We start from the raw sequence: 22,594 nt of genomic DNA on the forward strand, positions 1-22,594 counted from the left end.
AATGTTGACCATGGCTTTTTAAGCACTTTTTCTTATGTGTTTTACAGCAAAAAATGTTAATGACGACACAGCATTTAATCTTAATTATCCAGACGTCTAAATTCAGTAGGCCAGGAGAAATACACTATTATCTTTATGTTGACTTTTGAATTTATATGTGTTTTTCTTTGGTGGGTCAAGAAAGACAGTGACTCAGGGTCTTTGAACAATGATGTTTGCTAATATGCTAATTACATATTGTACTTGGCCAGCTAGTTTGTTGACTTGCGGAAGCAGTGGGATACAAACTATGTAAATTGATTAAATGTTCAAACAATGAGACATAGCCCCTGCCACCTTCCCCCCTGACCTGTGAATGATAACCTGAGTCACAGATGTAAATATAAAAAGGGATTTCTAGCGTACTGCAAAGAGAGGCAGAGAGAATCTTTAGTACAGCAGCTAAGACACTTGGCTCCATCAAGAGGGATACAGATTTGACTTTACAGGATGTCAGCTTAGAGGACCCTGGCCCCAGCTGAAGGGATACAGATATGCGCCATTGACCATCACAGACCCCATGGAGACGTGTGAGAAAGCCAGGATTGTGATCCTCCGGTCACTTGGTCCCATGGATATGTTCAGAGAAGCCAGGTTGGGACCATCCGGTCACCTGGCCCCACGGATATGTTTGGGTTCGCCAGGTTGGGACCCTCCGGTCACCTGGAACCCATGAATACGCTCGGAGAAAGCCAGGTTGGGACCATCCGGTCACCTTGCTCCATGGATATGTTTGGAGAAGCCAGGGTGGGACCCTCTGGTCTCCTGGCCTTGTACCTCAATGGACTGTCAGCTTCCTAAGCTTGCCGCTACCTCCTCTCTGTGGGTGTCCACTCAAAGCGGGGTGCCACTGGTTGAAACAGTTGGCCCTGGAAGTCCCAAAGTCGCAGCAGCTCTGTTCCCGGTGAGACTGTGTAATTTTGCACCATCTTGGGTGTTTGCTGGGACTCTTCTATATATATTTATTGTCTATTTTGGGGTTCAATAAAGTATTGCCACACTGTTTTACCCTCACCCTGAGTTGTCTGAGTAGTATTATGCACACGGAAGACCCAGTGTCATCACAGAAGCACATATAGAAAAGATGTAAGATTCATTGACTACTCCATATGAAAAAAATTAGCTAAACAAAATAAACATAAGCTTCTGAATTTCCTTTGTTCTCTGGACAGGCTTTATCTTTATGTGGCATAGTATGGTTTTTATTTATATAGCTAATTTAGAACCCTTTGGGCCCTTTTTATTTCTACCGGCGTTTCGAAAACCAGTCTTAAATAATGGGCATGCGGGAGTAAGAGGGCTATCAATTCATTAAGAGGCATACATCACTTAATTAATTAGGCGCATCTTATCACTGGTGTGCACCTCTGTCAGAAATGTTACCCCAGTCAGGTGTGAGTTACCTTTGATGAATTTATTAGGCGGGCTCCATCACAGTATTGCCTACTTAGGTGGAGCTGGATGAAACTGGCGTGAAAATGCCAGAATTTCCAAGTTTCTGTTGTGCAAAAATTTTGCGACATTTGAAATCGTAGAGTGCCAGTATTCTGGTGAAGACACCTTAATGAATTGGGGCTTTTGTCAATTGTGATCTCTATAAACAATTTTTTATTAAAGATAATTTGTCAGTAGGATCGGCCCTACTAAGTCGTCTATATGATCATGTAGGACATAGGAAGTTGAATAAAATGATACCTTGATATCTGCGATCAGATGTCTTATTCCAGAGAAATCCATATTTATCTTGATATGTAAATGAGCTGTTTAGATATAAGGGCCAGACATACATTTCCCTGAGAATCTCCCTCCAGAGCTTTTTTAAATGAAAGGGGACGATACCGGTGTGAGACATGTAATGGCTGACAGTCTGCTCTCCTGATCTACATGTCTTACACTAGTAACTCCCCTTTTCATTTAAAATAAGCTCTGGAGTCAGATTCTAAGAGAGATCTCTATCCTGCCCATAGATCTTATCTTCTAGTTTACATATTAGGAAAAATGTGGATTTCTCTGGAATAAGACATCAGATCGCAGATATCAAGGTATCATTTTATTCAGCTTCCTATGACCTATATGCCCATATACATTTTGAGGGTTGATTCAACTGACAGATTACGTTTAACATGAAATTTTCTTTACATACTTGTGTCCATTTCATGGGTTTCAAGGTAATCTCTACATGGGGGTGTTTAATAAAATCTACCATTACACAAGTTGTTATTCTCATCTATTAATCTTATCACAGTTTGCGTTTTGTCAAGGCATTGAACGGTTATGGCACAGTTGTGTCAGAAAGGTGTTGGCACATAGTTGTAGTCAGTCAAAAACATATTGTAATCGATTTCTTGAAGTTCATGTTTTATGGTGCCAGTAATGAAATTCATTGGCTTCTACCTTCCCTGTACTATTCTCATTAAATTTGATGAACCGTACTTAAGATTGCTTTATTTCAGGGGTGTGGTGGCAAACAGAGTAAAGTTTCATTACACTCTTCAGCCCAGCCAAATGTTACATTATGTTACATGATGGAGGCTTTAAACAGCAATCAGGGCTGGCAGAAGATCACCAAGATGTTTTTGCTGACTAGGATATGTCCTACTGGATTTTAATAACCTTTCCTCTTTCTCCTAAGCAAAACTAAGAGAGATTTACGAGAAATGATAAAAGCTCAGCTGATGAGGACTGCAGAGCTGGTATTAGCGACTGGTGAGGGTCTTGGAATTCGAGCTCTCACCAATGACAACTTATGTCGAGTCTCTACACTTGGAGGTACACCTTTATTGCACTGAAGATGGAAAAAAATAAATTGTGATGGTTAGATGCTGTATAAACACAGCTAAATAGAAAAGAAACAAATGAATGTGTGTTGTAAATATCAGAAATCCTGCTAACACTTCAATATTATTCCACACACAGCAGGCTTGGGCAATTTGTATTCATTACTAAGGTTTAGAGGAGTTTTAGTGTAAAAACTAATGGATGTGTTTTAAGCAAGTTGTAGAATTTTAAGCCATAAACACACGAAATGCCGGGAAATTGTTACACAATTAGCGCTGACTGCTGGGATAAGTGCAGTGTCTATTCTTACTTTCTGTAATGTATAGGGTCATGAATAACAATAAGATTTCCATGGTGTATAGTGCATATCACTTGGTAAAAGGTATAGGCCATAGGTTAGGTTTATAGTTTTTGTTTAAAGTAAAACAAATTTCCATTAGCTAGATTAACACAATATAATATGTTATTTTATAATAATCCAATATACAATTCTGTGCACACATTAAGTATACATACAGGTGCTTCTCACAAAATTAGAATATCATCAAAAATGTAATTTATTTCAGTTCTTCAATACAAAAAGTGAAACTCATATTATATAGAGTCATTATTTCTATTAATGTTGATGATTATGGACTACAGCCAATGAAAACACAAAAGTCATTATCTCAGTAAATTAAAATAATTAACAAAAAACACCTGCAAATACTTCCTATGCGTTTAAAAAGGTCCCTTAGTAGGCTCCACAATCATGGAAAAGACTGCTGACTTGATCGATGTCCAGAAGGCAGTCATTGACACACTCCACAAGGAGGGTAAGCCACAAAAGGTCATTGCTAAAGAAGCTGGCTGTTCACAGAGTGCTATATCCAAGCATATTAATGGAAAGTTGAGTGGAAAGAAAAAGTGTGATAGAAAAAGATGCACAAGCAGACGGGATAACCGCAGCCTTGAAAGGATTGTTAGGAAAAGGCCATTCAAAAATTTGGAGGAGATTCACAAGGAGTGGACTGCTGCTGGAGTCATTGCTTCAAGAGCCACCACACACAGACGCATCCAGGACATGGGCTACAAGTGTCGCATTCCTTGTGTCAAGCCACTCATGACCAATAGACAACGCCAGAAGCATTTTACCTGGGCCAAGGAGAAAAAGACCTGGACTGTTGCTCAGTGGTCCAAGGTGTTGTTTTCAGGTTAAAGTACATTTTGCATTTCTTTTGGAAATCAAGGTCCCAGCTTCTGGAGGAAGAGTGGAGAGGCACACAATCCAAGCTGCTTGAGATCTAGTGTGAAGTTTCCACAATCAGTGATGGTTTGGGGAGCCATGTCATCTGCTGGTGTAGGTCCACTGTATTTTATCAAGACCAAAAGTCAGCTCAGTCATCTAACAAGAAATTTTAGAGCTTGTCATGCTTCCCTCTGCCAACAAGCTTTTTGGAGATGGAAATTTCATTCTCCAGCAGGACTTGGCACCTGTCCACACTGCCAAAAGTACCAATACCTGGTTTAAAAACAACAGTATCACTGTGGATGATTGACCCGCAAACTCGCCTGACTTTAAGGTATTGTCAAGAGGAAGATGAGAGACGCCAGACTCAACAATGCAGACGAGCTGAAGGCTGCTATCAAAGCAACCTGGTCTTCCATAACACCTCAGCAGTGCCACAGGCTGATCGCCTCCATGCCACGCCGCATTGATGCAGTAATTGATGCAAAAGGAGCCCCGACCAAGTATTGAGTGTATTTAACTGAACATACATTTTTAAAAACATTTTTAAAGCTGATGTTATAAAGTATTCTAATTTACTGAGATATTAACTTTTGTGTTGTCATTGGCTGTAAGCCATAATCATCAACATTAGCAGAAATAAACACTTGAAATGGATCATTCTGTTTGTAATGACTCTATATAATATATGAGTTTCACTTTTTGTATTGAAGAACTGAAATAAATTAACTTTGTGATGATATTTTAATTTAGTAAGAAGCGCCTGTAGAAGAAAATCTGACTAGAAAATATTTAATTTTTTTTCTGTCTGCTGGAAAACTATTAGAATTTAGGCCACTACATTAGGTTTTATTTTATTGTACAGAATTTAACTGTGATGACTGAATTTGGAAATCGGTGTCACATTCCAACCTTTTCTTGATAAATACTGGCACAATAAAATAGATAGACCTCCAGGGTCATTGTGCCTAACAATGCTCAAAGCAGGGAGTTGGACATGAAATGGTGTCCAGCATAATATTATCTGGTGAATTCTCGATAGTAAAATGTTTGTATGCTCATGTAGAGGGGGACACTTTGTTCCACATTGGACGAAGATTTTGTTAAGAATGTTTTATATATTTGTGTACTTTTACCTTGTATTTTATTTCTATTATTCAACTCCTTAAAAGGGAATCTGTCACTAGGTTTATGCTTCTCAATCCGAGGGCAGCATAAGATTCCAGTGTTGTCACTTTTTGGGCTCCTTACTGTAGTTTTGATAAAATTATCTGTTCTATCTGCAGTAGCTATGCAAGTCCTCTCAATGGTGAGCTTAGTTTAACCTCGCCTACACTATTGATTGACAGTTTTATTTCTACACTGTGCATAGACAGAAAGCTTCCAATCAATAGCTGTGAGTGGGATTAGCCAGAACGCCTTACTATAAATAATTACACAGGAGGAGCTCAATATTTAAGAACTAACTGAGCTGCAGCAGATAAAAAAGGTGTTTTATTACATCTACAGCAAGAAGTACAGAAGGAGACCCAGCAGTACAATCAGGATTCCTACTCATACTTTATGGTGCCCTCGGATGAGGCAGCAAATACCTGATGGCAGATTCTCTTTATCCCCTTCCCAACATCCGCAGTACATGTACAAAACAATGGGCAATGCGTTCCCATGAACCGATTTACATGTACGGCACAAAACAGAGCCGACAAAATAATCAGCGGTTGTCAGCTGGATATGATAGCTGACATCCTGCTGCACTGGTATTAATAAAAACCGTTTTGGAATCCCAACGCTCTTCATTCCCGCAGCACAGCCAGCCTAAACGTGCCAGCTTCCATTTTTGCCATAATTGAGGAAGATGGCTCCCTCTTTATCACTATTTACAGTCCGCGATTGTTCTCTCACTGTGGCGATGTTTGCCATGATGACCCAGACCAAGTAATGGCTTTGGGTCAACCAGCTATGGTGGCCTGTTAGGCTCTGTTAATAAAGAGGACCTAACACTCTTCCTGTCAGTGTAAATTTGACAGGTCTAATATCCTGCAATACAGAAGTATTGCAGAGTGTTAGACCAGCAAAAAACAAGTGAAAGTTGAAGTCTCGTACATGGACTAAGTAAAAAGGTTAAAAATGCTTAAAAATATATTTAAAAAAATACAAAAGTACAAAAAAATAACGAAAAAAAATGTTTTGTGACTAAAACATTGTTTTTCTGTAACAATAAAGCTAAACAAAAAATATACATATAATTAGTATCACCTCGCTCGGGACTCAATCTTTAAAACTAATATTATTAAACCCACGCGGTGAACACTGTAAAAAAAATTAAAAGCACACGAAAAATAAAGCTTATTCATCAGAATTAGACACAAAAATCACATAAAAAGTTATCAAAAAGCCATGTATATAAAAATAAAACTTTTCATTAAAAAATTTCATCTCGTCCTGCAAAAAACAAATCCTCATATGGCTCTGTCAGTCTGTCAGCCAAAAATTATAAAAGTTATAGCTATCAGAATATGCAAACAAAACAAATTAGTTTGTGAAAGTGTTTAGTCTGCAAAAGTAGCGAAACTTTAAAAAAAAATCTATATTAATGTGGTACCACTGCGATCCTACTGACCCAAATGAAAAACAATTCATGAATTGTGGTTTTGTTCACTCGGCAACACAAAAAAAAACTAACACATCCCAAAAAACAGAAACCCCCTACACAAGGCACTCTTTTGGCCGGAAAAATAAAAAAAGTTACACCTCTCAGAATATGGCAATGCAAAAGCTATTCCATTTTTGGAAATCAGTGTTTTTAGTGCGCAAAAATAGCAAATTATTAAAAAACTATATATGAAAAAATTGGAGTCTTACGACTTTTACCACATATTCCTGAATTGCTGTTTATGTGTTTATTCTGTCTCTGAAAAATTAGAATGAAAAGCAATTAAAAAATGTTATTTTCCCCCTAAATGGCAGCAATAAACACTTCAATTCATTCTGCAAAAAAAAAACCTCTACTTAGATCTGTTGTCTGTCAATGCAAAAATGAGGCACAAGAAAAGTGGCATGGGTACCAAAAACCAATCTATAAAATCCACTCTCCCAAAGCCAAATAAATGACCACCCTTCAGAACCCTGCGGCGTGCAAAAACACACAGTTTTCATCAGCATACTTGGCATTGCTGCAGAGGGGGGAACCCATTTAAGGGGTATCTCTGGGTCATCAATATGAGATCAGTGGGGGTCCAACACCGGCATACCCTCTGATCAGCTGAAAATCACTCCTGCAGCAGCCGGATCTAAGCAATGTATGGGTGGAAGTTGAACATAGCAGACCTATACATTGCTTACTGGCTGCAGATGTGTCCTATGCTTTATCTCCCATTGAAGTGAATGTACTGCAGAGCTCGGCAGTGGCCACCAAGCAATTTATAGGGCTCCTGTATTCTGCCCATATATTGCTTAGTTTGAGTCGCTAATCGGGTGAGATCATCAGTTATTATATCATATCATGGACAAACTGTTTAACAATTCATGGCGGGCATGTCTCCAGAAGTCCAAGCTGGACACTACATATTGGGCAGTAAAATGGCATATTTGCCATTTTCACTCTGCAACATCCATTGTGCACTAATTTCTGGAAAACAACAGTGGGTTCAAAATAGTCACAACACATGTAGATGAATTCCCTGAGCGTAATTTGCGAACCGAGGTCACTTTTTAGAAATTTCTGTTGTTTTGTCACTCAAGGAGCTCTGTAAGTGGTACAAACAAACTACTTCAGTGATCTCTATGCCCATTCTCTTCTGAGCCCTGCTGTGTGCCCAAACAGCAGTGTATGACCGTATCTAGGGTATTGCCATACTTGGGAGAATTAGCAGAACAAATGACGGAGTACAATTTATGAAGGGCAGCATGGTGGCTCAGTGGTTAGCACTGCAGCCTTGCAGCGCTGGGGTCCTGGGTTCAAATCCCACCAAGGACAACATCTGCAAGGAGTTCTCCCTGTGTTTGCGTGGGTTTCCTCTGGGTTCTCCAGTTTTCTCCCACACTCCAAAGACATTGCAAGTACTACTGGACATAGGACTGCAAAGGGCCCATTTAATGTTCTTGCACAGGGACCCTCTTCTGTCTGTGTCCGCCCCTAGATAAAGCTATATGTATATCAAGCCTAGTAATAATTTAAATAGAGTTCAAGTCCTCTTTCTCTCTGAAGAGGCAATTTGCATATTACATTTCCCATAGGAGCATTGCACGGCGAATAAGCCTCCTTACCTTGACATGCCAGAGCCGGTATGTCACTCTCCACGAGGAGAAATGTTACCCCCAAGACCTCAGTCCCGACCTCATCTAGCCAAATCAGTTCTCATACTTTGCACTGACGAGGGCCAACAGCCCGAAACACCGTGTCTGCAAATTCAGATTCTGATTTGGCTTCTATCCTAAGTCATATTGCACGACTCGTTAAAGGGTTGATTGTGACTTGTAGGATTGCTGCTTCCAATAGGTGGCGCTATAGAGTTCAAGTCCTCTTTTTCTCTGAAGAGGCAATTTGCATATTCATTTTTTTAAGAAATTGTTTGCCAGGAACATACTGCCTGACAACTACTCCACCCGACTGTCTGGTATGAAGCAGCTAAATTAGCAATATGCTAAAAGTAGATTATCTGCAGTTAAAGGAGGAGCTCAATATTCAAGAACTAACTGAGCTGCAGCAGATAAAAAAGATGTTTTATTACATCTACAGCAAGAAGTGCAGAAAGAGACTTAGACATCCACTTGGTGCATTTAACATCTTATTCACTGTGCCCAGTCATAGCTTCATTACAGGATATAAGGTGCCTGTGCAAGAACTCCAAAAATGAAGGTACAAGGGGCGTTCATTAAAGATTTCCCCTGACCCACTTCCTGTGGACTGAGAGCAATGAAACAGTTATTAGTCCTTCTCCACATAGTTGCCATCTAGGGACACACACTTCTTCCATCTCTTTAAGCAACTGTAAACACCTCGCTTGTAGAAGTCGATATGTTGCTCCAAAAGCCACGTTGTGACTTCAGAAATCAGAGTCTCATCATCTGGAAAATACTTGCCCTTCAAAAATAACTTCATTTTTGGAAAGTGGTAGAAGTTTGATGCTGCGAGGTCGGGTGAATAAGGGGATTTGGTAGAATTTCAAAGCCACAGGAGCATGCTTCCATTTGGGCAACATGTGAGTTGTGAACTGGTGCATTGTCTTGCAGAAGGCGGACACCTTTGGTGAGCATGCCACGTCTCTTGGTTTTGATGGCCTCCCATAATTTCCGCAGCAGTGAAGCATAGCATGCCCCAGTGATCATGGTGCCCTTTGCTAGGAAATCCATCAATACTACTCCGTGCTGTTCCCAAAATACTGTGAGCATGACCTTGCCTGCCGAGGGTTGGGCATGTGCATTCTTTGGAGGCAGTGAGTCATGATGCTTCCATTGCATCGACTGGACTTTAGTCTCAGGATCATAGTGATGGACCCAGCTTTCATCCTGTGTGATCAGTCTGTTGAAAAAGTCCTCCTGGTTTCCATGGCACATCATCAATAGAGCCTGAGAGCATTCGACTCGTTCCTGCTTCTGGAAAGGTGTGAGCAGCCGGGGAACCCAGCGAGCGGAAACCTTATGCATGTGAACATGGTCTTGGATGATTTTTTCCACGGACCCCACACTAATCTTGACATTTTGGGCTAGGTGGCGAATGGTTACGCGGTGATTTTCCATAATGGCGACCTCCACTTGCTGGATGGTGTGTTCATCAATAGCAGAGTGGGGTCGCCCTGGAATTGGAGCTGTTTGCAACGAAGTCTGACCACATCTCAATTGACGATGCCAGTTCTTGACTACATCATATGATGGGGAATCATCACCATAAACCTCTTTCATCTCATCGAACGTCTCCTTTGGTGTGCGGCCTTTCAAGTAACTTGATGACTGCTCTGTATTCCACTGGGTCCATTATCAAACCTCACACCACTTCAGCACCTGTAAAATCAAGACTGTTAACAGTTCTGAGTTGCAAATTGGCACATAACCTACAGAGACTTATATCATTACACGTGAAGTTTCAGTGTCCTGTGATAAATAGAAGTGGGTCAGGGGAAATCTTTATCATCTCATACCTCGTATGTCTGAGCAGAGTGAAGAAACTGTCAATCATGCAGATTGTGCGGGATTACAGCACCCGAGGCTGGGACTAGTCCGGAGAGAATAGACACTGGACTAGTACTAGCTAATTAGCATTTCATGAACAAACGGAAAAGCAGAACTGTTTTTAGTCACTGTCTTCCAGACACTTCAATAAAACTCAGTGATAGGGATCAGTATGATACTGGTGCCAGTTTGGGGGACATAGTGATCCTTTAACTGCAGGTAATCTACTTTTAGTATATTGCTAATTTAGGGAATTTAAATTGTGAGCCTCGATGGAGACAGTTATGATGTCTGTAAGGCGCTTGTGGAATTAATGGTGCTATATAAGTGAGTAAAATAAATAAAAAATCAATGAATTAACTAGCCAATGAAACATTTTGTGCTATTTATTATTGTAACAATTGTCATTTTTCATTTTCAGACAGCCCAAGCTAAAGAAATCTGTGAAATATCTGTGGGATAAAAATTCTCATTATACTCCTAAATTAATTTAGTGAGGACTTTAGTATTTAAATTGAGATCACTGAGGTTTTTCTCTGTTCTGTCACTTTTGGGGCAATGTAAGGGGCATTCTATTAGGCCACGTTCACACATTCAGTTTTTTTCCTCAGTATCTGAGGGAAGGGGAATAGTTAGAGGAAAAGTATAATAGAAACACTCACCAATAGTGATGGGCGAGCACTAAAACGCTCTGGTGCTCGTTGCTTGGGTTGAGCACATTGGAATACTCGGGTGCTCGACCCGAGCAACGAGCCCAATGTAAGTCTATGGGAAACTCGAGCATTTTTCAGGTGGCTCCCCGGCGGTCTGCAGAGGGCCTAAAAATTGCCCAAATCGATGGGAATAGTGCTCAAATGACATGGGAACAGCATGGGGAAGACCTCTGGAAGCATTTCTGACTCCCAGGTCACTGCTGTCAACAACGTTGTCAGAGGTATTACGCCACTTTTACGGACTCACAATAAAAATACAAAAACGAAACCAAAATGGATTTTCCTGGGAAATATGTTAAGGATCATGCTTTCCAGGGTAATGACTTGTATATAAGGCAAAATAAATAGCCAAAAACAAAAATACTCTTCCACACCTTCGGCTATGTTCACACATAGCGTTTTTGATGTGCTTTTGCACTTTTGCATTGCTTTCAACCATGACAAATGCATTCACCGGGAAATGTCATTTTAACATTTTACAACCTTATCTGGCCATGTGGTGTGTGAGACATGATAATACACATCCTGTTTCATTTATGAAGGAGGGACTCTGAAAGTCACAAAGCCTATTTTTATAGGGCCATCAGGCAGCCTTTACTGTTCTTAAAGGGCCAGCAGTTGGCCCTCACTATTCTTAGAGAGCCATCAGCCGGCTATGCTTTGTTGTTCCCATTACTAAAGAGTGGGTCTCCTATACTGTTATTGCATATGCAGTGAGTGGCAGGGCTGCCCAAAATTTGGACGCACCCCAATACCCCTTTGAAAATTTGGACGCACTCCAATACCCCTTTGAAGAGACTTAGAGGAGGGTCTCCTGAAAACAATGTTCCCATTATTAGGAAGTGGGTCTCCTATACTGTTTGCCTATGCAGTGAATGCAAGGGCTGCCAAAAATTGGGAGGCACTTCAATGCCCGTTGGAAGAGACGTAGAGGGCCTCATGAAAAAATGTTCCCATTATTAGGAAGTGGGTCTCCCATAGTGTTGGCCTATGCAGTGAATGCAAGGGCTGCCAAAAATTGGGAGACACTCCAATGCACCTTGGAAAAGATGTGGAGGAGGGCCTCATAAAAAAATGTTCCCATTAGAAAGGAGCGGGTCTCCTATACTTGTAATGCCCATACACTAAGTGGGCTGACAAACATTTACCCCTGGGGGTATACATGAACATGCTGTATAAAAATTTTTTTTTACTTGCATCATAAACACCCTTTAAAAAAATTATGTGGGTGTTGCATCACGGACCACGGTCACCCTGGTGATATGGTGGTGGAGGATGAGGAGAAGGAGGAGGACAAGAGCAAATAGCCAAAACCAGGAAGCGTATACCCATTTGTGGGTATGAAAAGGTGCATGGGAATACACCTCCCAAAAAAAGACAGAGAGCGCAGAGAGAGACAATTCATTCCACATGTCCAGATTGGATACCTAATAATTATAAGTCACAGAGGAATCATGGAGGATGTTGGTATGGTCGGCAAGGTACTCCCTCAGCATCTTCCCAAACTTTGCACTCCTTGTGAGAGTACACCACGCCTCAGGACCTGTGCGATGGAAGAGGCTGAAAAAATTCTCCCAGAACTTTGACAGTGTTCCCCTGCCTCTGCTGGATTGGAGTTGTGTCTCTCTAGCCTGTACTCCTTGGTTATCCAATGAACTGTGACCTCTGCCGCCAGCGTTTTCAGATGGGAATTTTTTTAATAATTCCGCAACAAGGGCCTTCTGGTACTGCCCCATTTTTGTAGACCTGTCCGCCTCAGGAATAAGAGATAGAAAGTTCTCCTGGTAGCGTGGGTCTAGAAGTGTCACCAACCAGTAATGACTGTCACCCAAAATTTTGAGAACGCGAGGGTCACGGAAAAGGCAGAGTAACAAAGTCAGCCATGCGTGCCAGACTGCTAACAGGCAAGACTTCCGTGTCGTCACCAAGAGGACGACTTACCATGCTCTCCTCCTCCTTCCCCCAGTCCTCAGGCCATCCACTCTGAACAGACGGTATGACAGTTGTGCAGGTAGTACCGTCTATAGCGCATGAAACTAGCTCTTCTTACTCCTCCTCCTCTTCCTCATTGTCATCCAATCCACGTTGGGATGAGATGAGGCTGGGCTGTGTGTAATCACCCTGTATGGTTCCTTGCTCCATCTCATCATGCTCCGCCTGCAATGCATCCTCTTTGATTTGAGCAGAGAGGGTTTCAGAAGACAGAGAAGCGGGATGGTGATGCTAAGTATCGCCGCTCTCCATTTTGGTGGAGTCCTCAAAGTTTTGGAGGATGGTACATATGTCTGACATCCATGTCCACTCCTGAGGTCTTATGTGTGGAGTCTTAACTGAATACCGACGGCCATGTTGATACTGGAAGTCAACAACTGCCCTCTTCTGCTCACAAATCCTTCCCAACATCTGCAGTGTAGAGTTCCAATGAGTGGGGACATCACACACCAGTCGGTGAGCTGGAAGCTGCAAACGCTGCTGAAGCATGGCAAGGGCGGAGGAAGCTGTAGCTGACTTTCTAAAATGGGCACACATACTTTGACAAGTTGATCCGGCAGCTCCAGGTAAGTTTTGAGAAACCGCTGAACCATGAGCACATGGGCCAGGCATGGTACATGTGTGAGCTCGCCTCGCCTCAGAGCTGCCACCAGGTTCCGGCCATTGTCACACACGACCATGCCTGGCTGTAGGTTCAGCGGTGTCAGACACAGATCTGCCTTTTCTTTCAGAACTGTCCACAACTCTTCAGCATTGTGCGGTTTGTCACCTAAGCATATTAGCTTCAGCACAGCCTGTTGCCACTTGGCTGAGGCAGTGCTTCCAGCTTGTGACTGATGTGATAATTTCAGAGATGGAGGCTGAGGTGCAGGAGCTTTAGACCGTGGGGGCAACCCTGATTGACCAGGGCCCACAATCCTCAGTGTCGGGAGGATGTTTTCCTTCCCAATATCCGACTGGGTCCCGGCTTCCACTATGTTAACCCAGTGTGTCGTCAGCGAGACATCCTTGCCCACAAGCACTTGTCCATGTGTCCGTGGTTAGGTGGACTTTCCCTGTAGCTGCATTGTTGAGGGCATGGCTAATGTTGTGGGACACGTGCTTGTGTAATGCGGGGATGGCACACCCAGAGAAATAGTGGTGGCTGGGGACCGAGTACCGAGGGATGGCCGCCGCCATCAGGTTGCGGAGAGCTTCCGTCTCCACGAGCCTAAAAGGCAACATTGAGAGCGCAAGCAATCGCGAAATTTAGTAGTATGGCCTGTGGGGCATTGGCTGCGTATTTGCGTTTGCGTTCCAAGGACTGGGGTATGGACAACTGAACACTGCACTGGTACAAGGACGTGCTTGCTGATGATGCTAGTTGAGAGTGTGCAACGACAGGTGCAGGGCAGGAGGCATCTTCACATGCACTATGGAGAGAGGATTGGCTTGCACGCACAACAGCGGAAGAAGCAGTGGTGTCACCCGCAGACACTGCTCCTGGACCCTGGGGTTCGGCCCACAAAGTCGGGTGCTTTGCTGCCACGTGCCTGATAATGCCGGTGGTGGTCAGGCTGGTAGTTTTGCTACCCCTGCTGAAGCTGGCCTGGCAGGTGGTGCAAATGGCCTTTTTGGGGTTATCTGCAGAGTCTTTAAAAAACAACCAGACTCGGGAAGACCTAACAGTTGTACTGGCAACTTCCGTCATGTTGGTGTTACGGGGAACGGTTGCCCGTCTTCTGTCTGCAGCCACCACACTGCTTCTTCCTGCCTGTTGGGGTGCTCTGCCTCCCTCCCCCTGTGTGCTGCTGTCCTCGCTCTGCATGTCCTCCTGCCAGGTTAGGTCAGTTACTATATCATCCACCACCTCGTCTTCCACTTCCGCACCCTGGTCCTCCTCCTAACTTTCTGGCAATGGTGTCTCATCATCGTCTACCTCTTGTGACACTTTCCCACTGTTGCCTTCGTATGACCGTGACTGCTCAAATATTTGGGCATCGTTGCATGCGATCTACTCTTGCCGCGCTTCAAGTGAGCCAGGCGAGAGGCCCTCATCTATAAATGGAAAAGTGAACAGCTCTTCAGAGTGTCCAAGTGTGGGATCAGTTGTCTCCGGGCACTCGGTATGGTGGGAAGACGGAGGATCAGGGTGAGGAATATTCGGTCCAGACTCACGGCTACTGAGACTTGACCATGTGGAAGAAAGGGTGGTGGTGGTGGTGGCTAAGTGACTGGTAGCATTATCTGCTATGCAACCAATAACATTTTCACACTGCTCTGTGTTCAATAGTGGTGTTCTGCGGTCCCCTATTACTTGGGACAGGAAGGTCGAGCGAGAAGATGTGGGTGTTTGTTGTGGCACAATTTCAGCTTACCCACGGCCTTGGCCTCTGCATGCACCATCACCATCACGTCCAGTTCCCCGTCCCTTGCCACGTGCCTTGCCCATTTTAAATGGAGGACAATATCTTCCTCGCTCACTACAAATGACTGAATTTAGAGCGAACTTATATGTGATCCGTGTGACGGACAAATGACAGTTTTAAATAGCTGGTCTGTAGGTAACTATTTTTAACAGCAACCTCGTGTCAATAAGTTCGCTGACACACTGCAACAAAATTTCAATGGAGGCCAGAAATGGCAGAATTTTCAGCGCAATTATATGTGATCCATGTGTAGGACAAACCACAGTTTTAAATGGCTGGATTTTTAGCTCTGTAATATGGAAAGGACCTGGCTGTATTCTGCAGTGCCAACAAGCAAATGGTGCAGAAAAACAGTGTTCTCTGGATTGCTTTTTAAGCAAATAATCAGGATTTTAAGATAAAAAAAAATATTCCTGGCCCCTGATACCTGGGGCTATTTCTAGAAATATCTGTGAAAGCTCCAGCAGACAGAACTGGAATTGACCCTCTTGCTATATGCACTGCAGTCTGCTATATACCCTACCTGCCTGCCTAGCACTGATATCTCTGCAGCTGGATTAGTCCTCAGAAGGACTGTTAGTTGAGTTGGATATGTAGAGAACCTTGTAGAATACCTACACTAACTAATAAACAACCAAATCTCTCCCTAGCTCAGCAGCACCTCTCCCTACACTGCCTGATTGCGGAGTCGACTGTGACGAGCACGGCGGCGCCAAGTCTGATATAGACCTGATGATGCTGTGCGGCCAGCCAATCACTGTAATGCCACAACCAACATGGCTGCAGCATTACAGTGTGTGGCAGACAATCAGTGCATGTTGATTGGCGCAAAACATGCAGGGAGGGGACTCGAGCATCTCTGAAGTACTCGGCGAGCTCCAAGCATCTTGAGTACCGAGATGCTCGGGCGAGTACCGAGTACTTGCGAGTATGCTCGCTCATCACTAGTCACCACTTCTGTATTTATCACCCACTCCTAGCTTTGGCTTACAAATACTGAGGTAAAATACTGACCAAATACTGAATGTGTGTGACTCACCCCCTGGGCCGTGGGGCACTCAGGACCGGACTTCAGGGCAATGCTGGGAGTAGTAGTGGCGACCCGGTCCCGTGGCTCAGGGTGGTCAGACCAGTGGTAGCCAATGATGTGTTTTAGGTAATGTCCGACTACGAAACCCATGGATTGCGGTCAGGGAGGACCGCAGCTGCAAGGCAGACCGCTGAGGCTGGTGTTGGGGATGCAGCAGGGAATAGTACAACTCCCCACGGGAGGAGTGTAGTCTCAGGGCCGTGTGATAGGATGCTGGGGGTGATGGTGCAGGCGCAGCAGTAACCACACAGAGTCCAATAATGCAGTCCAGGGTCTTTTACTGATCTTATCATAGACCCACCAGGAGTACAGGGTAGGAATGGACCTGGGTGTCTGAGGGCATTCAGGCGAGCTCCGCTGGTCAGGGTGAGTAGGTAGGCCTACCGTTCTCTCTCTGCCCTTGCTGACTATCTCCCCCTTTAGTGGTACTATAGCCCACGTCCCTGAGCTTGCCGTGTACTACGCCTGTATGGCTTGCGACTCGGGCCTTAGGTACCTGTAGCTTCTCCGTGCTGTACCGGTCCCTCTGGGTGGCAGAACCTCCAGGCTTTTTGGCCAAGGGACCTGAAATCCCTTGCGGGTTGGTTTTCTGCTGCAGGGCTTGTAACCCTGACAGCCTCGGACCCCAGTGTCCGGTATGTAGTCTCTCTCTGCCAGGAACGGCTCTCGTCGCCTCTGTCCCTGGCTTTCTGCTCCTACTTTGCCTCCTGGACTCCTCCGCTGCTGCTGACCTGTCCCTCAGCTTCTGGGAACCCTTCTGGATGCTTCAGAAGCGGGGCCTGGTCTCCCTAACCCTGCCCTCAGTACCAGTTTTTATAGGGGCAGCCTGCTCCCCCTACTGGCCTGGGACAGGAGGTGCGGCATGCAAATGGTCCATGACCAGAGAACCTCCCTCCTGCTCTCAGACACAGCCTTACAAGTTTGTGGCATCCAGGCCTGGGGTGACACATGTGCATGTGGTCTTACTTTCAAATTTGTGCTCCAAAAACCAAATAGCAATTCAGAGCCCACCCGTGTGCACAAAGAGAAGTTTTTGACCACATATTGGGTATTGCCACATTCAGGAAAAATTGCTTTACAAATTTTGGGGTCCATTTCCTCCTATTATGTATTCCCTCTGAAAATGAAAAATTTGGGGCTAAAACATCATTTTACTGGCAAAAATACAATTTTTCATTTAGACAACCCAACAGTATAAAATTCTGTGAAGCACCTGTGGGTTCAAAATGTTCACCACATCCTGATATGAATTTCTTAAAGGGATTGTCCACTACTCATGTAAGGTACGGTAGTCATTGTCGAGGGGCTGTTTCTCATCACCCTGGCTCCTTACAAATAAAACTTGTCCCAGTCTACATGTGCCGTGTGTACCACCATGCAGAACACTCATGTTTTGGCCACAGGTCTCCATTCTTCCAGATCGAGAAACAGCCGCACATAAATCAGGGGACCAGTTCAACTTTACTTAATAGTCCAAGTTCCATAGATGACCACATGCAGTATTGGGCACAACCTTCTTTTTCACTTAAGTCCATAGCACAGTACAATTTAATGTTCTCTGTCATTTCATCCTGAACTATCCCTCCACTTACTTGATCCTTCAGCCCCAGGGATTTTCTGTCCAGCTTCGCAGTATTGACAATATCTGCCCCCATACTCCTCATGCCTTTCCAAGTCTTAGGCTCCGGATGTTCCAGGAATGTCCGCAGGGAGTTCCACAGGATCCCATAGCAACAGAACAATCAATACTTCTCGTGCCTCCAGCCCACTGCCCGTGAATTTGGTTTTCTTGTCTCTATTACTGAATACTATCTCTATCTGACCTAATCAAGAAATTCTCTCCCTTGTTGTCTGACCTTTCCCCTCCCATGCTGGGCAGGTCCAAACCATATTGACTGAATCTGTTTCTGTACACTACTTCCTACAACTAATATGCCCACCACTGCATATTTCCATTCCTTAATCTAACCTCTAAGCTTTGTACTACATTTTATGTTCTAAATCTAATGCTATACTTTCCCTGTACACTACACATTACTAATATTGTACATTGGTTATATTATAATACAGGAACTGCATACATTAGTGCTTAGAAGATTCTATGCATTTTCCAATACTAAATTACTCCACAGAAATACAGTAAAATCACATTTCACAACACACATTTTATAAACGTATATATATATATGTCTTTCAGGAAGGAAGGCACATGACGGTCCCTGTCACACTCTTACACTCAGACAACACCTTTTCAATCACTATATTTGCCCCATGTAAAATAATAATTAGAAATCCCCTCCAGTGGGGGCGCCATTTCAGCGATATTGGCACCTGGTCTTCCAGGGTTCGCATTACATTATTATGTTACACAAGTCCTACAGCCAATCACCATCCGCTTCTCTCTCACTTCTTTTAGACGTAACTGACAAAAGGAGAAAGTTGGAGAGCAGCAGCACCTCTCACTTCTTCCAGGTGTCAATTTCATCTGAAGTAAGTGAGAGTGTAAGCAACCGCTGATTAGTTGCAGGGCTCGTGTGACATAACAATATCATACGAGCCCGAGGAGACCGGGTGCCAACAAACTAAGGCACCCAAACTGCCACCAGTATCATACACAGCCCGAACTCTCCTTTTAATCAATTGTTGTGATGGTGTGACACAACTCTGGAGCTACAAACGCCAACAACACTTTTGTTTCGCAGCTCATGACATGCTAATTGGCTATGACTATTCTCGCTAAGACTAGTCTTGGCTTCGGGTGCTGTAATCACGTCCACTTGGTGCATTTAACATCTTCTTCACTATGCCCAGTCATAGCCTCAGTATAGGCTATTAGGTGCCTGTGCAAGAACTTAAAAAATGAAGGTATGTCTGAGCTCAGTGAAGAAAATGTCAATCATGCAGATTGTGCGTGATTACAGCACCCGAGGCTGGGACTAGACCGGAGAGAATAGACACTGGACTAGTACTAGCTAATTAGCATTTCATGAACCAGCGGAAAAGCAGAAGTGTTTTTTGTCACTTATGGCTACAGAGTTCACTTCAATAAAACATAGTGATAGGGATCTGTGTGATACTGGTGGCAGTTTGGGCGGCATAGTGATCCTGACAGATTCCCTTTAACTGCAGGTAATCTACTTTTAGCATATTGCTAATTTAGTTGCTTCATAAAAGACAGTCCAGTGGATTAGTTGTCAGGAAGTATGTTCCTGGCAAACAATTTCTTAAAAAAAAGTTAAATACTTACTAGGCTTGATATACATACAGCTTTATATAGGGGTGGACATAGACAGAAGAGGGTCCCTGTGCAAGAACATTAAATGGGCTCTTTTTTTTGTCCAATAGTTCATCATAATGCCCAATTCTACCTGCTTTGGAGGTGGTATTGTGCTCCCTTACCTCTTGGAACCCTGTGCGCCTGCACAGGTTGCACCAGTGGTATATCTACCCATGTATTTTTTTTTTTACAGACATCGTCATCGCTGTCCCTAATGGGGCTCATAATCTAAATTCCCTATCAGTATGTCTTTGGAGTGTGAGACCAGAGTACCCAAAGGAAATCCATGCAAATGTGAGGAGGACATATAAACTTCTTGTAGATGTTGTCCTTAGTGAGATTTGAACCCAGGACTCCAGTGCTGCAAGGGTACAGTCTTTTAACCACTGAACCACTGTGCTGCTTTATATCATTGAGCAGCTGCAGTCTTAACAGTATTTTATGTGTTTCAAAACTAGAGTAACACAAAGGTGAAAACAGTATCATATACATGCAACTTTCATATAAAAGTATAATTTTCAATTAATAAGATGTGGATGTAAAATAAGCCAAGAATTGTTCTGTGCATGTTGTTTATGTAACACTGTCCCACTGAGGTGGATGGGACAATGCTGCAGTAGCCAGCTCAGCCGCAGCCGCGTAGACTGCTTGCAGATGCATAAAGCAATGCAAAACATTGGGAAAGCAGCAGTGCTAGCACAAGTGCTACAGCCCCTTGAAACAGCTGAGAGACTACCCCGGCAATCTTATATTGACGACTTTTTTCTGTGTCACATGCTAAAAATATAAAATAATTATATATTTTATATAAATAAGCTCCTAGTATTGCACATTACACTACCGAGCCGTCATCTTGGGTGTGCATATACAGTTCCAAGCAGATTTCAGTGTCAGTTGATAAATATGCTTTATCGTAACTTCTTCAGTGAAACAGATTCATAAATGTTCTCAGGTTTTTTTATTTTCCTTAACAAAAAGTATTGGTATTTAAGTGCCACCACTCTTAGGGTCTTACATGTGAATTATATCCTTAGAGAATCACTCCCACTAAGATTTTTATTCATTAAACGTGTGTGAGTGTATTAATATACTCACCTACTGCCACTCTCTCCAGTGTCCAGCGCTGTTCTGCTTCGCTTCTCATTGACGTCACGGAGATTGAGACTAACAGGGTCACTCTGCACTCTGTGTGAGCCGGAAGTCTCTTTTACAATATAAGTTTATGGAGCCTCCTTCTGACGCTCCATAGGTTTACATTGTAACAGTCACTTCCGGCTCACACAGAGTGCAGAGTGACCCAGACAGTCTGCAGAGCGGTCACGTCACTGAGAAGAATGGTGCTGCACACCGGAGAGCGCAGTGGTCGGCGAGTATATTAATACAATCACTACATTACATGCACATACACACTCATTTACTGAATAAAAAAGTTAGTGGGAACCTGTCAACAGAAAAAACGCTATTAACCTGCAGATGTGGGGATTAATCTGCAGGCTAATAGCGTTGTTAACCCGCCCCGTGCCGGTATTTAGCCAAACGCTGCAGGAGAAAATTAACTTTATTTCCCCCGGCAGATTTCCAGCTTCAGTTATGGGGGCGGCGCTGGCGCGGGTTCAGTCACCGCTCTGAGTATACAGTCCCGGCACTGACTGACACTGGCTCTGTATTGCGGCCGGCTGTCAGACAGTGCCAGGGGCGCGTTTACAGCCGCAGACTGAACCTGCGCCGACACCACCCCCGTGACTGAAACCCGAATGCTGCCGGGGAGGGGAATAAAGTTCATTTTCTTCCCGTAGCATTCAGCTAAGTGCTGGCACAGGTCAGGTTAATAACGTTATTAATATCTGCAGGTTTATAGTGTTTTTTTCTGGTGACAGGTTCCCTTTAAGGATCTAGCGACATAGACTGTTCTTATACAGATGGGATATGTAAGAAGACATTATTAACTTTTCCTGGAGCTGCTGCGCTCGTGATCAGCACTTTGGAAATTAAATTTAGAAAAAACAGTATGTTAGGAATTTAGCTCCAAACCTGCGTTATATAAAGCAATACAATTTAAGAGTATATGAACAGGTTACCAGTAAATAGCAGTCAACTTACCTTATATTTCCCGAAGCAAGAGATTCTGGCTCAGAAGAACCCTATTCACATGATTCCAATTTTCTCCTCATTTTACCCTGGGCACTTTTATGCTGTTCGCTCCTATTGTACTTTCACAAATGCATTGATTTCCGTTAGTGCCAGGAGAGGTGCTCCCTAAGTTAGTCCTTACAACTGAAATGCACTTTACAGGTACAAGAGACCCAGGACCAGGCAGCCGGTCCCACCTGGAGGCCAAGTTACATTCATTGAGTGTATACAAAAGACAGGGAAGAAACTGAAATCCAGGCGGCAAGGCAGGGTTACAGTTATAGTCCATTATAGCTGTTTGCTTAAGCGTTGGTCATGTCCACAGGAGGAGGCAGCCAACAACACAATGCCTCAGCAAACACCCTGAGGCACTAATGTCATTGTCATCTTTTCTGCAGTTACTTACAGTTGATCATGATAAATGTGTGTCCAAGATACTCTACACACAGCCGTACAGAGAGGTGTGAGTGACAGTCATTGTCTGGTGAACACCTAAACACTTTGTACTGTTTGTCTGTTCATTATTTTCATAAAAATAATGCAAGTTCAGTAGTGAAAAGTTATGTCTCGGAGATCCAAGCCACTGACAATCGGCAAACAGGACAGGTTCTCTTTAAAGTAGGAACTTGGCCAAACAAGGAGATATCAGTATTTATTTTCTGTACTATGAAATCACTGTGTCTTTTACCTTTATTCCTATTTTATTACCACTACTCTCTGATGTCACTACAGTATCACTACAGTATGAAATCAAATATGATTTACTCCCGT

The 22,594-nt window shown here is 43.4% G+C and overlaps 1 protein-coding gene across 2 annotated transcripts in view; it reads right to left on the minus strand.

Moving 5' to 3' along the window:
- LOC141252203 (uncharacterized) overlaps positions 1 to 22,103 on the minus strand; it is a 98,494-nt gene extending 76,391 nt beyond the window's left edge. The window contains exon 1 of one of the 2 annotated variants that reach the window (XM_073670480.1): positions 21,794 to 22,103. The gene's annotated coding sequence lies outside the window, so the exon portion shown is untranslated. Of the gene's footprint in view, positions 1 to 20,788; positions 20,905 to 21,793 lie in introns of those variants that run through there. The other variant, XM_073670481.1, reaches the window with a different exon arrangement.
- Positions 22,104 to 22,594: the final 491 nt, after the last annotated feature.

This window comes from Phyllobates terribilis, unplaced genomic scaffold (assembly GCF_046119375.1).
Source record: "Phyllobates terribilis strain yellow unplaced genomic scaffold, ASM4611937v1 Scaffold_2__4_contigs__length_985480577, whole genome shotgun sequence".
In the NCBI taxonomy this organism is placed as follows: domain Eukaryota; kingdom Metazoa; phylum Chordata; class Amphibia; order Anura; family Dendrobatidae; genus Phyllobates; species Phyllobates terribilis.